Here is an 18,146-nt window from a genome sequence, read left to right as displayed (position 1 = left end):
GAGATTAAGTGCTTAACAATGTAATGCATCTGGCAGAAGAATATTACATTATTCCTGCTTGCCACATCGCAAAGATGTTGAGAACATATTCACTAGTGTGGCTGTCTTAATGCAGGGTACTTTGAGCAGACATTTGGCAACAACTTGGAAACTGCTTGTAAGATAAATCATGTTTCCATCACTTTTTATTATTATTACCAAAAGACGGTAATTAAGCACTGCACCAACAGACAGTCCATCTTAAAACAGAGTTCAATGTAACTGTCTATTTCAGACTACAGAACAGTAAATCTAGAAGAAGCAATACAAAATGTTTGCAAGGAAATCATACATTATACCAAGAATGAGTGAATTCATTACCGGTCTAAAACTTGGGAGAGCAACAAAAAGTTTTTTCTAAGGTTCAAAATTAAGCCTAGACTGATTTATCACATAGCTCATGTAAAATTTTGTAATGTACAGTGGCCAAGGATGGCTAGGGGGCAGACCACAGCAGTAGCCAAGTGGGTGCAGGTGGTTGGGTAGCCAGCAGGTCAGTCTGTTTCAGAGGCAGTCGAGGACAAAAGTCAAGTTCTCACAGGGATCAGTACTGGAAGATCCAATCCAAGGAGCTGGATCAGTGGGTTGGGCACGGGAGGTTGGACAAGGCAGCAACGCAGGGTCAGGTAAAGCGGCAAGGTGGTCTGGTGAGCAACCAGAAGGCACTGGTCTATTGCTCAGACAACTTCTTCCTGGTGGGGCCTTTATACAGTCCAGGTACCCAATGAGAGTGCTGCCTGTCCATCCAATCAGGGGTTTGGGGCATGGCAGCTCAGGGCTCGTAGGCCTTTAGTACTAAGGGTGTTGGTCAGGGGTGTCTATTTAGTGCATTGCTGTGGTACAGAAGCTAAGGATGCTGCTTAAGAACCTGGCAGGTTTGGGTGCAATACCACAATCCTGGCATCACTCCCTTCCCTGGGGATGACCTCAAGGCATCAAAAGACTGGATTTATACAGATGTGCCCTGTGGAAGGCCCTGAATTTTTCAGGAATGTGCACAGAATGGGTTGGTTCCCAGGGCCACCCTTCCAGCCCATATCCTTCCCAGTCAACAAGGTACCATATCTTCCCTCTTTGTATCTGGGAGTCTAGGATCTCATGGACCAGGTACTCTTCTTGGCTTTGGACTTGCACTGATGGAGGGGGGGGTTGCTTTTATTCAGGAAAGGGATTGTTGGAGAAAGGTTTAAGAAAGGAGTCATGGTATACAGGGTGCACCTTGAGGTAACTGGGAAGTTGAAGTTCAAAGATTACAGGATTGATTTGCCTGCAGATCTGGTAGGGTCCCAGTACTGGTGGTCTAGTTTCTGTATGGGTCTGCCTGTCTTGAGGTGTTTTGCCAACAGCCTTATCTTTTGTATTACTGCAAATGTAGGACCCTTCTGCTGATGATGGGCAGAATGATGTTTGTATGTTGTCTTGCATGTATCTAGGTTTTGTTTCAATTCTTTCTGTGTCTGATGGATTTAGTGAACCAGGTCTCAGGCTGTGGGGACTATGGGTACTATATGGGGAAAACTGAGATGGAAGCCGTAATTTGCACACAAAAAAGGGGGAGTCATCTTGATTGAGGCATCATCTGTGTTAGAGTATGTGAATTCTGGACATAGAAGCAATAAGGCCCAGTCATTTTGGTTGTAGTTGGTGATGCATAGCATGTATTGTTGTAATACCTGGTTCACTCTTTCTGATTGGTCATAGATTTGTGAATAGTAGGTTGTTGATGCATGGAGATGCATCTCTAGGAGGCAGAACACCTCCCACCAAAACTGAGACATGAACTGAGACTCCTGGTCTGAGATGATTTGGACCAGGAGACCATGGAGGCAGAACATGTGTGTGATAAGAAGACAAGCAGTATCCTTGGTGGTGGGAAGATGTGCATAGGGAATGAAGTATGCTATAGTTGTCAGGTGATCCACTATGTCAGTATGGTATCCCTCAAATTCAACCATGAAGTCCATTATAATGTTAGCCCAACGCCTCAAGGGGGTCTCAGCAGGTATTAACATCCCAAAAAGTTTAGTTTGGGGATCTTTGATATGGCCATAGGTGTTGCAAGATCTGAATGTCAGACTGCAGTTTTGGCCACCAAAATGACCAATGGGCCATGTAAATGGTCTTTGACTAGTCAAAGTGTCCATTCCAAAGGACATCATGGCAAATATATAGGGTCTCCAAAGGAGAGGATGCACCCATGAATGAGGAGGAATCCATTCTTTTGTGTGAACTTTCCTTGGAGCTCGGGGTTGGAGTTTGGAGGGTCTGGGCGAAGGGATCATTTGTTAGCATGAAACACATGACTGTGAACAAATCAAATAGTGAGGGTCCTCAAAAGAAGCGATGTCATTTCAGGATGCAGGGAGTCTCTTCTTCGGGTCCCTTAGTATCATTGGCATATTCCCCTTTGCAGGACAGAACATCTGCCTTACCATTGAAGGAGCCAGAGATGTAGGTGATAGTAAAATCAACTCAAGAGAAAAAAAGAGCTCAGCATAGCTGTTGTTGGGCTAGGGCTTTAGCAGAACATGGGTGTTCTAGATTTCTGACAGTTCTAATAAATATGATAGTGGCTGCAATGCAACTCAATCAATAAAAAACAGTCAAATAATTTAAGTAAATACAAGCAATAAAGGTGGAACATCATCTCATGGGGGAGGGGGAACAAGTACAGATTTAGAGTGGATATTTTCTAGTAATATGAACCATTACAAGGTATTTTGTGGATGTTGTCCTGAAGGAGAAGAATGTAATAAAACTATCATAAGGTACTGACATCCATCTGTATAAAAATAGCATAGAGATGTTCATACTGAAAACTAACCAAGACGTTGTCTATGCTCTCCTTTTATTCAAAACACAAAACTAAGATTCCCAAGAGTAAAAATTATAGCACAGATTGGGTATGGACCAAACCTGATAATTTGATTATGAACCTCTTCAAGTTTCTGAAGAGCTTGGATTCATATCTCTGGATCTAAAGACTTCCCATGTTTTTGATTCCTGGTAAAATCCTAAAGCAGAAGAGGACTATTTCCCATTTCTCATGCAGCTGTAATCTCATGATATCAAATAACCTCATGAGCTATCCAACATTCATACTGGTGAAAATCTCACAAGAACAGAAGAACACACTTGATTTTCACCATTCTGGGCCACCAAATCCAAACTCAAATGCTAACCTGAATTCAGTCTCCAGTCCAAGCACCAAACCCTACTACACACTTAATCCAGACCCAAACACAATTAACTGAATTTAATATCTTTCAGGAATGTGAGAAGTGGCTACTGGGGTGTGAAATAAATTTATTCCCAATTTCCCTCTGTCTCTTTTGGTGAGTTTAACAGAAATGAAATGGAAGTATTTTATATTGTACAGTGTTTTATATTGTATTTATAGTACAAGCATACAATGACTGTGAAGTGTGACTATAAAAAAATCCTTCTAAATCCCTCAGTATTACTTAATAAAAAGATAATGGACAAAGGGGATAATAGGTTGTTTTTCAAATTTAAATGAATTTTTCATAATCGTGATTATCAAATGTCTATATTTGTAAAAGAACAGCAATTCATACATATTAAATTTGTACTATTATTAACATACAGTATGTGCCAGCTTTTTATCAGTAAAGAAATCTGGTAATTATCACTAGAACTATTAATTAAAATTAAGAAATAGCTAAATTAGGAATAGGAATGCCACTTATTTCTTAACATTCTAAAAGCAAAAATATCTACCTATTTTCCTTTACAAGAATCTGACACTATGACAATAGAATAGAAGGTTGTCACAGTATAATAGTCCCCAGCTGCTAGATAAATGCTGAGCTGAAGCAGAGGCATTTATCAAAAATAAACATTGAAGAAAAGTGGGGAGACATTGATCCTGTGATAATGTTCTGTTAAAATGACTTTATTTCTGTTATACCGAGTGACTGATGGAGATGCAATCATTTTGTCTGATGGATGTCAATGTAATAAAATGAAAGTTGCTCACTGTACCATTCCTGAGTAGTTGTATTGTGATTGGCTTTAGAGAACAGGCTATTGTATGAATCAGCCAACCATAGAAGAACTAATCCACAGACCCCATAGGGTTTTCAAAAGCATGCTGTATTTTATGAATAACTTGCTTTCTGATTGGCTACATTTTTATTAAATTGTTATCCGCTCAGTCAGTTAGTAAAGTAGCATATTTGGTAAAATGGTAACATGAGTATTACACCTAATTCTAGAGATGGCCTTGAGGAGCCACAAAGTCCGGATCCAGACCTGAACTTGCCTACAGTGTTTACATTTGGGAGTTCATTTTAGTCTGTTATCAAGATAGACCCAACCATGAAGACGGAGTTAGGATTCAGGTTTCTGATTCAGGCCCAGCCCTACATAAATCATGTGATTCTTTCCCAGTAAAACTAAGAGAAGTGCATGCAAGGGGATATATTATCCAACTCCATCCTGGTTGGTTGGGTCTCGGATCCAACTGGACAGCCCCAGCACAACCTTATGTTTCTCCATAGACTCCACAGGGAAGTAGATGCAGGCCACTGCTTCCCTCAGCAGAGTTTATCCCCATGTTTTTAAAAAGAGGCTCACGTAGGCTTATCTCCATCTCTCTCCTGGTCTCTTCTCTACCAACCACCACTCTTTGTTTCCTTCTTTTATATCCAGCAGCTGAAAGTACCATGGACTGTTATTACATTGTGGCAAAGGGAAGGATTTTTTCATTAGACTGTTTATTATACAAAGGGTCTATAAACCCCTATAGAGGTGTCCATCTGGCAATTCCCCTGCTCTATGCCACTTGCTCCTCTTTGTGGCCCTGATGGAGTGGGTTTGACTGGAGAAAAGGGGATTTGACTCAAATGTCTACAATCAGTATATTTCCAGTAGCCAGAATGCCTTTGGTGAAGTTATCAAACATGTATAGGTCAGAGGCTCCCCATTGAAGTCAATGGGACTTACACACATTAGCATGAATTTAAGTGCTTTTCTAAATGAGGGTGGACTTAAGCATTTACTTAGAGCTTTCCTGAGTCAGAGCCCTATTGTGTTATTAGACTGTTATTAGGTTTTGAGTGTCACTGTAAAATACTGTAATCATTTTCACAGGAATATTCCTAATAGTCAGCAAGGCTAGATTGCTTTGAGTTCTAAAGATTGTGCGACATACCTAACATCGAAAATATATATGTTGCCTTCCACCTGAGGGTGGAATAGGTAGAGAGGGACCATGTGTAATTCTGCAGAGCAAACACCAATTCTCTCTGCCTTGTAAAAGGGCCTTCTGCTTTTGTGGCATGGTGTTATACATCTTGAGCCTCATTCACTGCCCCCTTCTGTGTAAAATTTACACAAGCATTGAAAGATCATGGAAGACCCAAGGAAATCATTTTTCAGTTGATTGAGCTCTTAATGGAAAAAGCTCTCTCAATGCTATCTTACAAATTAGAAGATCCCCTGCTTCTAAATAGTTCAACTGAAATCAGCTTTTGTATTTATCCTTCAGATCATTCAAGCTCAAATGCTGTTAGCTCTGAGTCAAAAAGTCAGATTTTTAAAGGGAAAATGTCAAGTCCTTTTAGGCTTCAACTGACCTTTTAAACTACATTAGGGATTTGAAGCATTACACATGGATTTCTACATTTTATATCATAGTATTTAACAAATGATCAAACACAACTCCCAAGAATACTATTTTTACAAGCTTGACATTTTAGGCCTTAAAGGATGTTGTTAGTCTTTCTTTTACATAAAATTACCCTTGAGAAATTCAGTGTGTTTTCTGCACTTTCATTTCTCTTTCACAACAGGAAAATTTTATGCATTTTATTTCATGCTGTAGTTTTGCAAGCTGGTATTGCAAGTAGAACAGTATAATTGCAAAGAGGCAAATACTAGAGATGTACATGAAGTAATTACTAGACTGTAAATTCACTCAACAGGCTCAGTTGGTGTCATGCACTGATAGAGTGCAGCTAAAGTAGTTTATGGATGGCAACAAAGCCTTAGAAATAAATGCAAACCTGTGTTCACTCTTGGACTATCTAATGCTGCTGTCAATAATATCACATATATTTTTAAGCTGACTGAACTTCCCATCTGTGCACTCTCAAAGATCACCAAGCCTGACCTAGAGGGATCACATCAAGGAAGGAGAGTGTAGTCCAATCTGTGTCCATTCCATCATTAGGCCTATCTGCTAAGATTGACAGTAAGGGTACCAAACAATGCTAACCGTGACAGTGTGCGAAGCAGTGAAGAGTTACAAAGGGATCTCACAAACTGGGTGACTGGGCAACAAAATGGCAGATGAAATTCAATGTTGATAAACACAAAATAATGCAGATTATAAAACAGAATCCCAACTATACATATAAAATGATGGGATCTGATTTAGCAGTTACCACTCAAGAAAGAGATCTTGGAATGGATAGTTCTCTGAAAACATCTACTCAATATGCAGCAGCAGTCAAAAAAGCTAACAGAATGTTCGGAATCATTAAGAAAGGGATAGATTATAAGACAGTAAATATCATATTGCCGCTATATAAATCCTTGATACACCCACATCTTCAATACCGTGTGCAGATGTGGTGGCCCCATCTCAAAAAAAGATATATTGTAATTGGAAAAGGTACAGAAAAGGGCAACAAAAATGTTTAGGGGTATGGAACTGCTTTAATATCAGGAGAGATTAATTAGACTGGGACTTTTCAGCTTGGAAAAGGAACGACTAAGGGAGGATATGATAGATGTCTATAAAATCATTAGTGGGGTAGAGAAAGTAAATAAGGAAGTGTTATTCACTTTGTCTCACAACACAGGAACTAGGGATCACCAAATGAAATTAATAGGCAGCAGGTTTAAAGCAAAGAAAAGGAAGTATTTCTTCACACAATGCATAGTCAACCTGTGGAACTCTTTGCCGGAGGATGTTGTGAAGGCCAAGACTATAACAGGGTTTAAAAAAGAACTAGATACATTAATGGAGGATAGGTCCATCAGTGGCTATTAGCCAGGATGGGCAGGGATGATGTCCCTAGCCTCTGTTTGCCAGAAGCTGTGAATGGGAAACAGGGGATGGATCACTTGATGATTACTTGTTCTGTTCAATTCCTCTGAAGCATCTGGCATTGGTCATTGTCAGAAGACAGGATACTGGGCTAGATGGACCTTTGGTCTGATGCAGTACGGCCGTTCTTATGTGGTCTGCACTGTGGCCACTTGTCAACTACTAATTGGAGAGAGACCAGCAAATCATTTTTTCATTCTTAGACAACAAAACAGCATAAAATGCCAATGATTTTTGGCCACTATAACCTAGAAGTGGACAGGCAACCTAGACATAAAAGGCTCAGTCCTCTGAACCATCCAGCCCACTCTAAAATTACAGTTTCATTTAATTTATATTTTAAAAGTAGGACTGTCAAGCAATAAAAAAAAATCACAATTAATTGTGCTGTTAAACAATAATAGAATACCATTTAAATATTTTTGAATATTTTCTACATTTTCAAATCTATTGATTTAAATTACAACACAGAATACAAAGTGTACAGTGCTAATTTTATATTTATTTTATTATAAATATTTGCACTGTAAAAAACAAACAATTCACCTCATACAAGTACTGTAGTGCAATCTCTTTATCATGAAAGATGAACTTACAAAAATAGAATTATGTACAAGAAATAACGGCATTCAAAAATAAAGCTATGTAATTTTAGTGCCTACAAGTCCACTCAGTCCTACTTCTTGTTCAGCCAATCATTCAGACAAACAAGTTTTTTTATATTTGCAGGAGATAATGTTGCCTGTTTCTTGCTTACAATCTCACCAGAAAGTCAGAACAGGTGTTCACATGACGTTTTTGTAGCCAGAATTGCAAGGTATTTACATGTCAAATTTGCTAAACATTTGTATGTTCCTACACCATTCCAGAGGACATGCTTCCATGCTAATGACACTTGTTAAAAAAATGTGTTAATTAAATATGAGACTGAACTCCCTGGGGGAGAATTGTATGTCTCCTGCTCTGTTTTACCAGCATTTGTCATATATTTCATGTTATAGCAGTCTCTGATAATGACCCAGCACATGTTCATTTTAAGAACACTTTCACTGCAGATTTGACAAAACACAAAGAGGGTACCAATGTGAGATTTCTAAAAATAGCTACAGCACTCAACCCAAGGTTTAAGATTCTGAAGTGCCTTCCAAAATCTGAGGGACAAGGTGTATAACATGCTTTCAGAAATCTTAAAAGAGTAACACTCCGATGTGGAAACTACAAAACCCGAACCACGAAAAAAGAAAATCAACCTTCTGCTGGTGGCATCTGACTCAGAAGATGAAAATGAACATGCGTTGGTCCGTACAGCTTTGGATTATTATCGAGCAGAACCCATCATCAGCATGGACGCATGTCCTCTTGAGTGTTAGTTGAGCATGAAAGGACATATGAATTTTTAGCGCATCTGGCATGTAAATATCTTTCAATATTGTAAACAAGAAGTGGGCAGCATTATCTTCTGCAAATGTAAACAAACTTGTTTGTCTGAGTGATTGGCTGAACAAGAAGTAGGACTGAGTGGATTTCTGGGCTCTAAAGTTTTACATTGTTTTGTTTTTGAGTGCAGTTATGTAATAAACAAATCTACATTTGTAAGTTGAACTTCATGATAAAGAGATGGCACTACAGTACTTGAACAAGGTGAACTGCAAAATACTATTTCTTTTATTATTTTTACAATGCAAATATTTGTAATAAAAATAATATAAAGGGAGCACCGTACATTTTGTATTCTGTGGTGTGATTGAAATCAATATACTTGAAAATGTAGAAAAACATCCAAAAATATTTAATAAATTTCAATCAGTGTTCTATTGTTTAACAGTGCAATTAAAACTGCAATTAATTGTGATTAATTTTTTAATCGTGATTTTTTTTAGTTAATCACGTGAGTTAACTGCGATTAATCGACAGCCCTTTTTTACATTTTAAACAAATGGAATTGTAGAAATATCTTTAAATAGTTCTGCGAACATGACTTTTTTTCTTACCAAACTAAGGTCTTCCCATACACAGAAAATCTGTCCTTGTGATTTTATGGCCACTCTGATGATTATATATAGAGAGTATATTATGGAGACAGAACACTTTCTGATGGGACAGCTGCCATCAAACTCCAGCAGCCTCTTCTAGTCTACAGAAAGCACAGTTATGGTGGGCTGCTTGAAGGAAAGGTCATTACACAACAAGGGGTTAATGACAGTTGTTCATTCCACTCTCTTTGACAAATACATTTTATAAAAAGAAAGTGGAGATCCATTTGCAGTTACACATCTACGTTTCTGCATGCATTTAACACAAATTCTCATGCATTTTATTTGTCTAAATATTATTTGTGCATTCACAAATGCAGTAACTGTGTGTTTTTAAATCCAGGTTTGCAATTGCACATACATTTTTAAGTATGCAACTTGAAGCTCCTTTTCTGAAACATAACCCTAAAAGATTAAATTTAAATAAGCTACCATTGTGCTGAAAGGGACTTTTTGAGTTAATGCTGGAGGTCTCATTATACCTGGCAATAAAGCTGATTCTGAGTCACATCTGGTCATTCCTAATAATAAAGCTCACAATGTGCTTCTGATACTACATGTACCCTGGTGTCCACTTTGCTCCTGTCTGCAGCATGACACTAAAGCCGTCCTCATCTCTAGTAACTCCCCATCTCTTAAAAGAAAAATACAAAAACGAAATTAGCAGCTCTGAGACTAGAACACAGTATTGTGCGTCAGGCCACTGTGCGTCACACACTGTGAGTAGTACCAAGCTGAAACTAGTGCGTCAGAATTGTTGAGAGCATCATGTTCACACTACTGATTATTAAGTAGCTTTGCTGATTACTTCATTGTTCCGCGATCTTGTAATATATGGTTTTAAAAATCAATTCTAAGTTATTCAAGATAATCTTCATAACTAGAAGAAAAATATGAGCTTCCTAAAACCAGACAAAGTCATGACAACACATAATAGTAAATTATCAAAGTAACCATTTTCTGATGCCTTTGTTTGCTCTAAAATAAGATTCTGTGCAGCTGTTTTAAAGTCTTTGTCAGACCTTATCAAAATCCTTTACCTTTCACCATATAGCTGTTTCTCTTAATGGAAAATACCTGTAGTATGACAAGAAGATTAGGTAAACTGAAGCAAGTCATCATGATAGTTTTCCATTACTGGAACTCAAAACAGGATTGTCAACAAGCTGTGACCCAGAATAATGATCCTACTGCCATAATACGAACAGGCACGTATAAGAACATATAATATTTTGATGTATATAGTTCTTATTTGGATAAATTATAACACCTAAGTTAGCCAGCTCGATTAAATTTAATGAAGGAAAGCCAGCTAAGGCTTTCTGGATGAATTAACTCCTCTGAAATGACACACTTTTCTCAAAGTTTGAGCTTTGTCTGAGAGTTTTTCATCTCCTGCCACACAAGAGAGGCCCAGATTGCTTTAATGGTTATGGGGAAGAGAGAATTACAAAGAGCTCAAGATAAAGCACTTGTGTTCTCCAGGTGTTCTGGTATTAGGGGGCAGTAGTGATCTTTGATACATGAAGATATGACTGCTTAATTTGTAAATCATATGAAGTAGATCTCATGATCATTTTATATCTCTTTGGAAGCAATTAGATAAGAGGGCTTGTTGGACCCTCCACTGGGACTATCGTCACTGTCTTTTATCTCAGCCAGCTCTGTGCATTAACAATTAGACTCTTGTTTGAGTTATGCTGAAGTGCTCACAGGATAAAGCTTAGGAAAAAATGATATTGCCCCCTTAGCTCCCATTGTCAACAATCCTGACTTCCTTCTTCCATTAACAAGACCTGGCAAGGAAAGGACATCACAAAATTGAAATAGCTAATAACTAACGATAACTTAATGGATACAGCAAATCTCTTCTGATGGTGCCTGGGCTCAATTTGGGGAGGGAGGGGGGTTATTTTCTGTCACAAATAAGGAGTTCTGTACCAGGTGACAAAGGTCTAAGAACTTTCTGAAGCAAATGGGAGTAGATTTTTTGAAGGTGTCGCTCAGGAACTGCTGTGATGGAAACAACATGTCTGGGGTGGAAAGAATGTTTAGTAACACTGAAAAAGCACACACAATTTGGAGAAATTTGGATTTCTTTGTACTTTTGAAAAGGCAGGAGCACATCTCTTGTTCTGAGGAAAGTGAGTTTTTCCCCTAATCACAGTATAGGAATAATTTCCAAAGCGTTAGTCAGGGGAAAGCCCTGATCAGCAGGGAATTCAGTTTGACTTTTAAAAGTCCTTAATCTGTTAGTTTCCTACAGCTTTAAGTCTACAGTTCAGTGATCAATGCTCTCTACTTGCTTTTTTAGGTTGCCTCCTTGTTTTAGCCAGTATCCCATCGTACACTTTACCTAACCATCGAAGGGGGGTTTTGAGTCCAAGGCTAGCAGTACCATCTAGTGGTGATACTCCAGACTGTGTTGCCCAGTGGCAAGAATCAGTGGCTGCTTTGCCTAGCAGCTGGAGTCAGTTGCCCAGAATAGGGCAAGCCGGGCCATTTCTGCTCCACAAGGTGCAACCCAGAGCCCAAAGAAACAATAATTCAAAATGTGCAGCCAACTGAACTTACCTACCCCATCTTCCATTCCTACATTGGTGCCACCAGTCTGTTTTGGGGTTCCCCTTGGCTTTTGCTTGAGTCACTCTGTGGAGGGCCAACCTCTATCTGCAGCAGCTCATCAATCTCGGCCTCTGTGCTTGAAGGGCCTGTAGCAGCTTGACTGTAAAGCCTGGTCTCATCGCTTGGAGCCTTGGCAGCTTCTTTGGAGGAGGCTGCAACACCCAACTGCTTTCCTGCTCTGTCCACCCAGACAGAGCTGAGCTGCCCCCTTTTGAACTCTGCCTCCACTGGGAGTATGCCCAGTCAGGCACTGGGGTGGGGCCTTCTGCATCCAGAGCAATTCCTTAACCCTCTCTTCACCAGTGTGAGCTTTGCACACCCCATCACACTGAGTATGTGACAGTGTAGGGTGCCCTTCTGGGGAGACTACAACTGTTTGAAGGAACCATTCCTATTGATTAAAAGTACAAGTTTATTAGACAACAAAACAAATATAAAACTGACCAAAATAGAAAAGGCCACGTAATCTGAAAGCATTTATCAGGACAAGCTTAAGACAAAACCAGCAAAAGCATGGTTCTTGGTGGAGCCTCCTCTTACTCCTTACTGATTTCCTCACTCCTTGCTCAGGATTTTATAACAATTGCAACTTCCCCTTCTCCCGTCTGTCACTGTATCAGTTAGAAAGAAGAAGAAGATGTCAAGAATTATAACATTCATAAACCAGTCGGAGAACACTTCAATCTCTCTGGTCACGCGATCACAGACATGAAGGTCGCTATCTTAAAACAAAAAAACTTCAAATCCAGACTCCAGCGAGAAACTGCTGAATTGGAATTCATTTGCAAATTGGATACTATTAATTTAGGCTTAAATAGAGACTTGGAGTGGCTAAGTCATTATGCAAGGTAGCCTGTTTCCTCTTGTTTTTTCCTACCCCCCCCCCCAGATGTTCTGGTTTAACTTGGATTTTAACTTGAAGAGTGGTCAGTTTGGATGAGCTATTACCAGCAGGAGAGTGAGTTTGTGTGTGTATGGGGGTGGGGGGGATGTGAGAACCTGGATTTATGCAGGAAATAGCCCAGCTTAATTGTCATGCACATTGTGTAAAGAGTTATCACTTTGGATGGGCTATCACCAGCAGGAGAGTGAATTTGTGTGGGGGGGTGGAGGGTGAGAAAACCTGGATTTGTGCTGGAAATCACTTTAGATAAGCTATTACCAGCAGGACAGTGGGGTGGGAATAGGTATTGTTTCATATTCTCTGTGTATATATAAAGCCTGCTGCAGTTTCCACGATATGCATCTGAAGAAGTGAGCTGTAGCTCACGAAAGCTTATGCTCTAATAAATTGGTTAGTCTCTAAGGTGCCACAAGTCCTCCTTTTCTTTTTGCGAATACAGACTAACACGGCTGTTACTCTGAAAGATAAACTTTGGGTATGTCTACACTGCAATTAGACACCCGTGGTTGGCCAGTGCCAGCTGAGTCAGGCTTGCAGGGCAAAGTCTAAGGGAATGTTTAATTGTGGTGTAGACGTTCAGACTCAGGGTGGAGGCCAGTCTTTAGGACCCTATATATACCTATACATACTCCGAGAGATCTGATGCATCTGAGATAGTACTGCAGTGCAGAACTTTCTGCATACATCTTTCTCTTTGTGTATAAGTACTCCCTGGGAATCATATTCCAGGCCAGAACAGCTAGATAGCTAGGATTTTATAAATGCCTAGAGAAGAGTCGGATAAAATAAAATTAGAATTAAATTTGTTTCTTTGTAAACTAGGGAAGGTTTTAAGGGCTTGAGTTTTTAAAGGTATGTAGGTGCTGAAAGGTGCAAATAGCTACAGGGTGGGATTTTCAAAAGCACCTAGAAACCTGACATTTAAAGTCCTTTAAAATTCTGGTCCTTAACTGTTTTATACATATTCAAAATGGGTAAGTATGGCAACCTTTCCCCTCCCTTTGTACTGATGCTCCACTCTGACTGACAGCTCAGCTGTATTGCACAGCTCCTCATCTTTACATAAGAACATAAGAACGACCATACTGAGTCAGACCCATGGTCCATCTAGCCCAATATCCTGTCTTCTGACAGTGGCCAGTGCCTGATGCTTCAGAGGGAATGAACAGAAAAGAGCAATTTATTGAGTAACCCATCCCCTGTCGTCCAGTCCTAGCTTCTAGCAGTCACAGGTCTAGGGACACCCACAGCATGGGGTTGCATCCTTGACCATCTTGGCTAAGAGCCATTGATGGGCCTTTCATCCATGACCTTATCTAATTCTTTTTTTAACCAAGTTATCCTTTCGGCCTTCACAACATACCCTGGCAATCAGTTCCATAGGTTGACTGTTCACTTGTGAAGTATTTTCTTTTTTTTTTTTAAAACCTGCTGCCTATAAATTTCATTGGGTGATCCTGGGTTCTTGTGTTATGTGAAGGGGTAAATAACACTTCCCTGTTCACTTTCTCCACTCCATTCATGATTTTATAGACCTCTGTCATATACCCCCGTATGTGTCTGTTTTCTCGGCTGAAAAGTCCTAGTCTTTTTAATCTCTCCTTGTATGGAAGGTTCTTCATCCCCCAATCATTTTTGTTGCCCTTTTCTGTACTTTTTCCAGTTCTGATACATCCTTTTTGCAATGGGGTGACCAGAACTTCACACAATATCTAAGGTGTGGACGTATCATGGATTTATATATTAGTCCCTTCCCTCTGAGTGGCTCTTCAATCCCGGGACTCTGCTCTGCCCCAAGTCTTCCCTATACCCCTAAGGCAGCTCACTTCCTTCTGGTCCACTCCCATTCAACCCACACGCTCTGACTGGTAGCTCAGTGCTGCTGGGCCTGATGTCACCCAGCCTCTCCCTTGTCTAGTGGGAAGGGAGCCTGACACTTCTACTTGCCAAGTTAGCCCTTTTACTTGCCCTTGACTTTTGTACGCCATAAGGTTTTTCCTTGCCTGCTAATACCTTACATTTACACAGGGCTACTCTTCCCAATGTACCCACAACACTTTACATATTTGTGATGGGGTGTGCACATCACACTAGTCTGGATAGGGTTAACAAGGGCCTGAGAGGCCAGTTAAGTTATCTGGTGTCACCTGAGAGAGGGAAGGCCAGGTTAAACAAGAGTGAGGACCATCTGGACAAGGCTGGGATATCATCATAAAGCCACTAAGCTGAGAGTAGAAGGGAGCTTCAGGGAAAGGAGTCTGCAGTCACTCCCTAAGAGGAAAGAGGTCATCCAGGACAAGGAGGAAGTCCAGGAGAAAAGTGAGCCCTGGGATCCTGTTCTGAAGCAAGGAGTCTGGCAAGAGGCTAGGAGGGGGTGAAGTGGCCACAAGAAGTAAAGTAAGTTTCTGTGGTAAATGCAGAATCAGGCAAGAAAACATAGTAAGCCTTGGTAGGAAGGTGACTAGGGAAACAGCAATAGGGACAGGAACTGAGGACCTGGCTTTCTGGTTATAGGGTCCCTGGGCTGGAATTCGGTGTAGTGTGTGGGCCCGGGTTCCCCACCAGCCATTGATGTAGTGGCATAGAGCCCTGGAGTAGGACTCAACACAGTCTGGAGATGGCATTTGTACAGCTGTCCTTTGTAACCTGGGAAGGGCCAAGTTACTAAAAGAAAGGCTATTGCAGAGGATGAGCAGCAAGGGACCACCCAATGCAGCAAGAGCAACTTTACCAGACCTAGATGCAAGGAGGTGCACTAGCGGTGAATGTGAACCCCAGTACAATACCATATGCAGGACTCAGCTGAGAGGTGTCTGCCTTGGGGCTGTCCTGTTATCTCTATATTCTAAGGTACTGCACTCAGTGTCATGGAAACTGACTCAGTGACTGGCAAGGTAAAGTCTGCATTGCCTAACAGTTTTCAATATAAAGTATTATAAAAATAAACAGTTTTACTGCTTATCATTTTGGAGGGAATATTGAGCACCCATTTAGCACTGTTGTAATTCTCGTACAGGGAACTCTGTGAGATTCATAGTTTACAGAGGTGGTCATTTATAATAGATTTCTCAAAGGTGTTTGATTTGGTACCTCATAACATTTTGATTAAAAAGCTAGAATGATATAAAATTAGCATAGCACACATTAAGTGGATTATACACCAGCTAATGGATAAATCTCAAAATGTAATTGTAAATGGGGAATCATCACCACGTGGGAGTGTTTCCAATGGGGTCCTGCAGGGACAGGTTCTTGGTCCTTCTCTATTTAACATTTTGATCAATGACCCGAAAAAAACCCATAAAATCATTACTGATGAAGTTTGCAGATGACACAAAAATGTGAGGAGTAGTAAATAATGAAGGGGGACCAGCTCACTGATTCAGAGTGATCTGGATTGCTTGGTAAACTGGGTACAAACAAACAACAGGCATTTTAATTCTGTTAAATTCAAATATATACATCTGGGAACAAAACATGTAAGCCATACTTACAGGAGGGGGGACTCTATTCTGGGAAGCAGTGACTCAGAAAAAGATTTGGGGTTGTGGTGGATAGTCAGCTGAACAGGAGCTCCCAGTGTGATACTGTGATCAAAAGAGCTAATGTGATCCTGGGATGCCCAAACAGCAAAATCTTAAGCAGGAGAAGAGAGGTTATTTTACCTTTGTATTTGGCACTGGTGCAACCACTGCTGGAATACTGCGTCCAGTTCTGGTGTCCACAGTTCAACAAGGATGTTGATAAAGAGAGAGTTCAGAGAAGAGCCACAAGAATGATTAAAGGATTAGAAAACATGCCTACTAGTGATAGACTCAAAGAGCTCAATCCATTTAGCTAAACAAAGAGAGGGTGAAGGGGTGACTTGATTACAGTCTATAAGTACCTAATGGGATACAAATATTGAATAATGATCTTTTCAATCTAGCAACAAAAGGTATAACATGATCCAATGGCTGGAAGTTGAAGCTTAGGCTAGAGTCTGCTTGTTTCTTCTCCTTCGAGATAGTTATACTGACATAAGTTTGTAGTGTAAACCTGGCCCAAGTTGCAGCAAACTAAGGGAGTCTACACTGCCCTGCAGTTCAGACTATAGGGGTATGAATAGCAGTGCTCATCAAATTGTTGTCCTGTAAGTCCCCCATGTGGACCCTGCAGGCATGAGCTAAAAGGTTCCAACTTTCCATTGACACAGTCCTCTTCAAACAGGACTACATTAATGTGAACCAGAAACCTTTTAGCCAACACATGCTTCCACATGGGAGAGTTACAGCCCAGCACTTTGGTGTGCACAGCTATTCACACCCCTGTAGTCTGAACTGCGAGGCAGAGTAGACAAGCCTTAAGACCACTTTACTCCTGAATGAGAATATCCACACAGGGGGTTAAATGTGCTTTAATTTATCTCCATTGACTTCATTCCTTTAGTTGATTCACGCATATAGACAATCCTAAGAAAGGGAGACCATTCCACTGCCAGAAGCAAGATGGTCAGGCCAAGAAGGCCAGAAGAGTTGCCTGGCCTAAAGAGTCAGACCAAACCCAAGCCCAAGTGGTGAGATCAGACTGAAGGGGTCTGCAGTTAGGAGTTTGTTGTTTTGTGTAGATCTGTAAATTTCATGTACTTTTAAAGAGTAAAGTGGGTGTGGAAAGGAATTCCTTTGCTAAGCCTTGTTTTCTTGCTTTACTACCATGTTGTTCCTGAAGAGATTATTTAAGAAACCAAAGTTCCCAAAACTAGGTGGATTCTGAGGGGAATCTGTGTAAGCAGGAGAGCTGTGACACTGGTACCAGGGTCTGGGCAGACTGTCCACGAAGGATGTCAGACATGGGGTCTGCACCTGGACGTGCACCTTAGCGAGCTAGAGCTTGGATCAGTCAGAGTTCTTAGAGTCATGTGGGATTCAGGGGTTGGATCCAATCACAACAGAAGGTTGTCTGTCCAGAAAGGAGGACTGGGGCTGGCTTGCAACAAATGTACTCAGGAAACCAGACGTCTCATGCCTGATTCTGTTCAAACCCTGAGGATTTTTTGTCCTGGCCATTCTTGAAACAAGTAAAACACATTTTTCAGCCAATGGTACTAAAATTGAATTTAGTGGTGCCCTTAACATTGCAGAATCTCTAACAGTTCCCAAATTTATGACATTGGAATTACTAACAGACTATATATCTAAAGTACTGATGTGGCCCCTATCACTGCAGTATCTGAGCACCTCACAAGCAAGGTGCATTTATCCTCACAGCAGCCTTGGGAAGTAGGGAAATACTGGCTTCCTCATTTTACAGATAGGGAACTGAGGCACAGAAAGATTATATGACTTGCCCAAGGTCACACAAAGTCTAAACAATGAAATGAATCCAAATCTTCCAAGTCCCAAACCAACGTCCTAATTACTGGGCCATCCTTATTCCCATCAAATACATATCTGTAGAGTTCATTTGGGCATACTAGGCAAAATCCTGC

This window comes from Lepidochelys kempii, chromosome 2 (genome assembly GCF_965140285.1).
Source record: "Lepidochelys kempii isolate rLepKem1 chromosome 2, rLepKem1.hap1, whole genome shotgun sequence".
Taxonomy (NCBI): Eukaryota; Metazoa; Chordata; order Testudines; family Cheloniidae; genus Lepidochelys; species Lepidochelys kempii.
Note: the sequence above shows the minus strand (reverse complement) of the source record.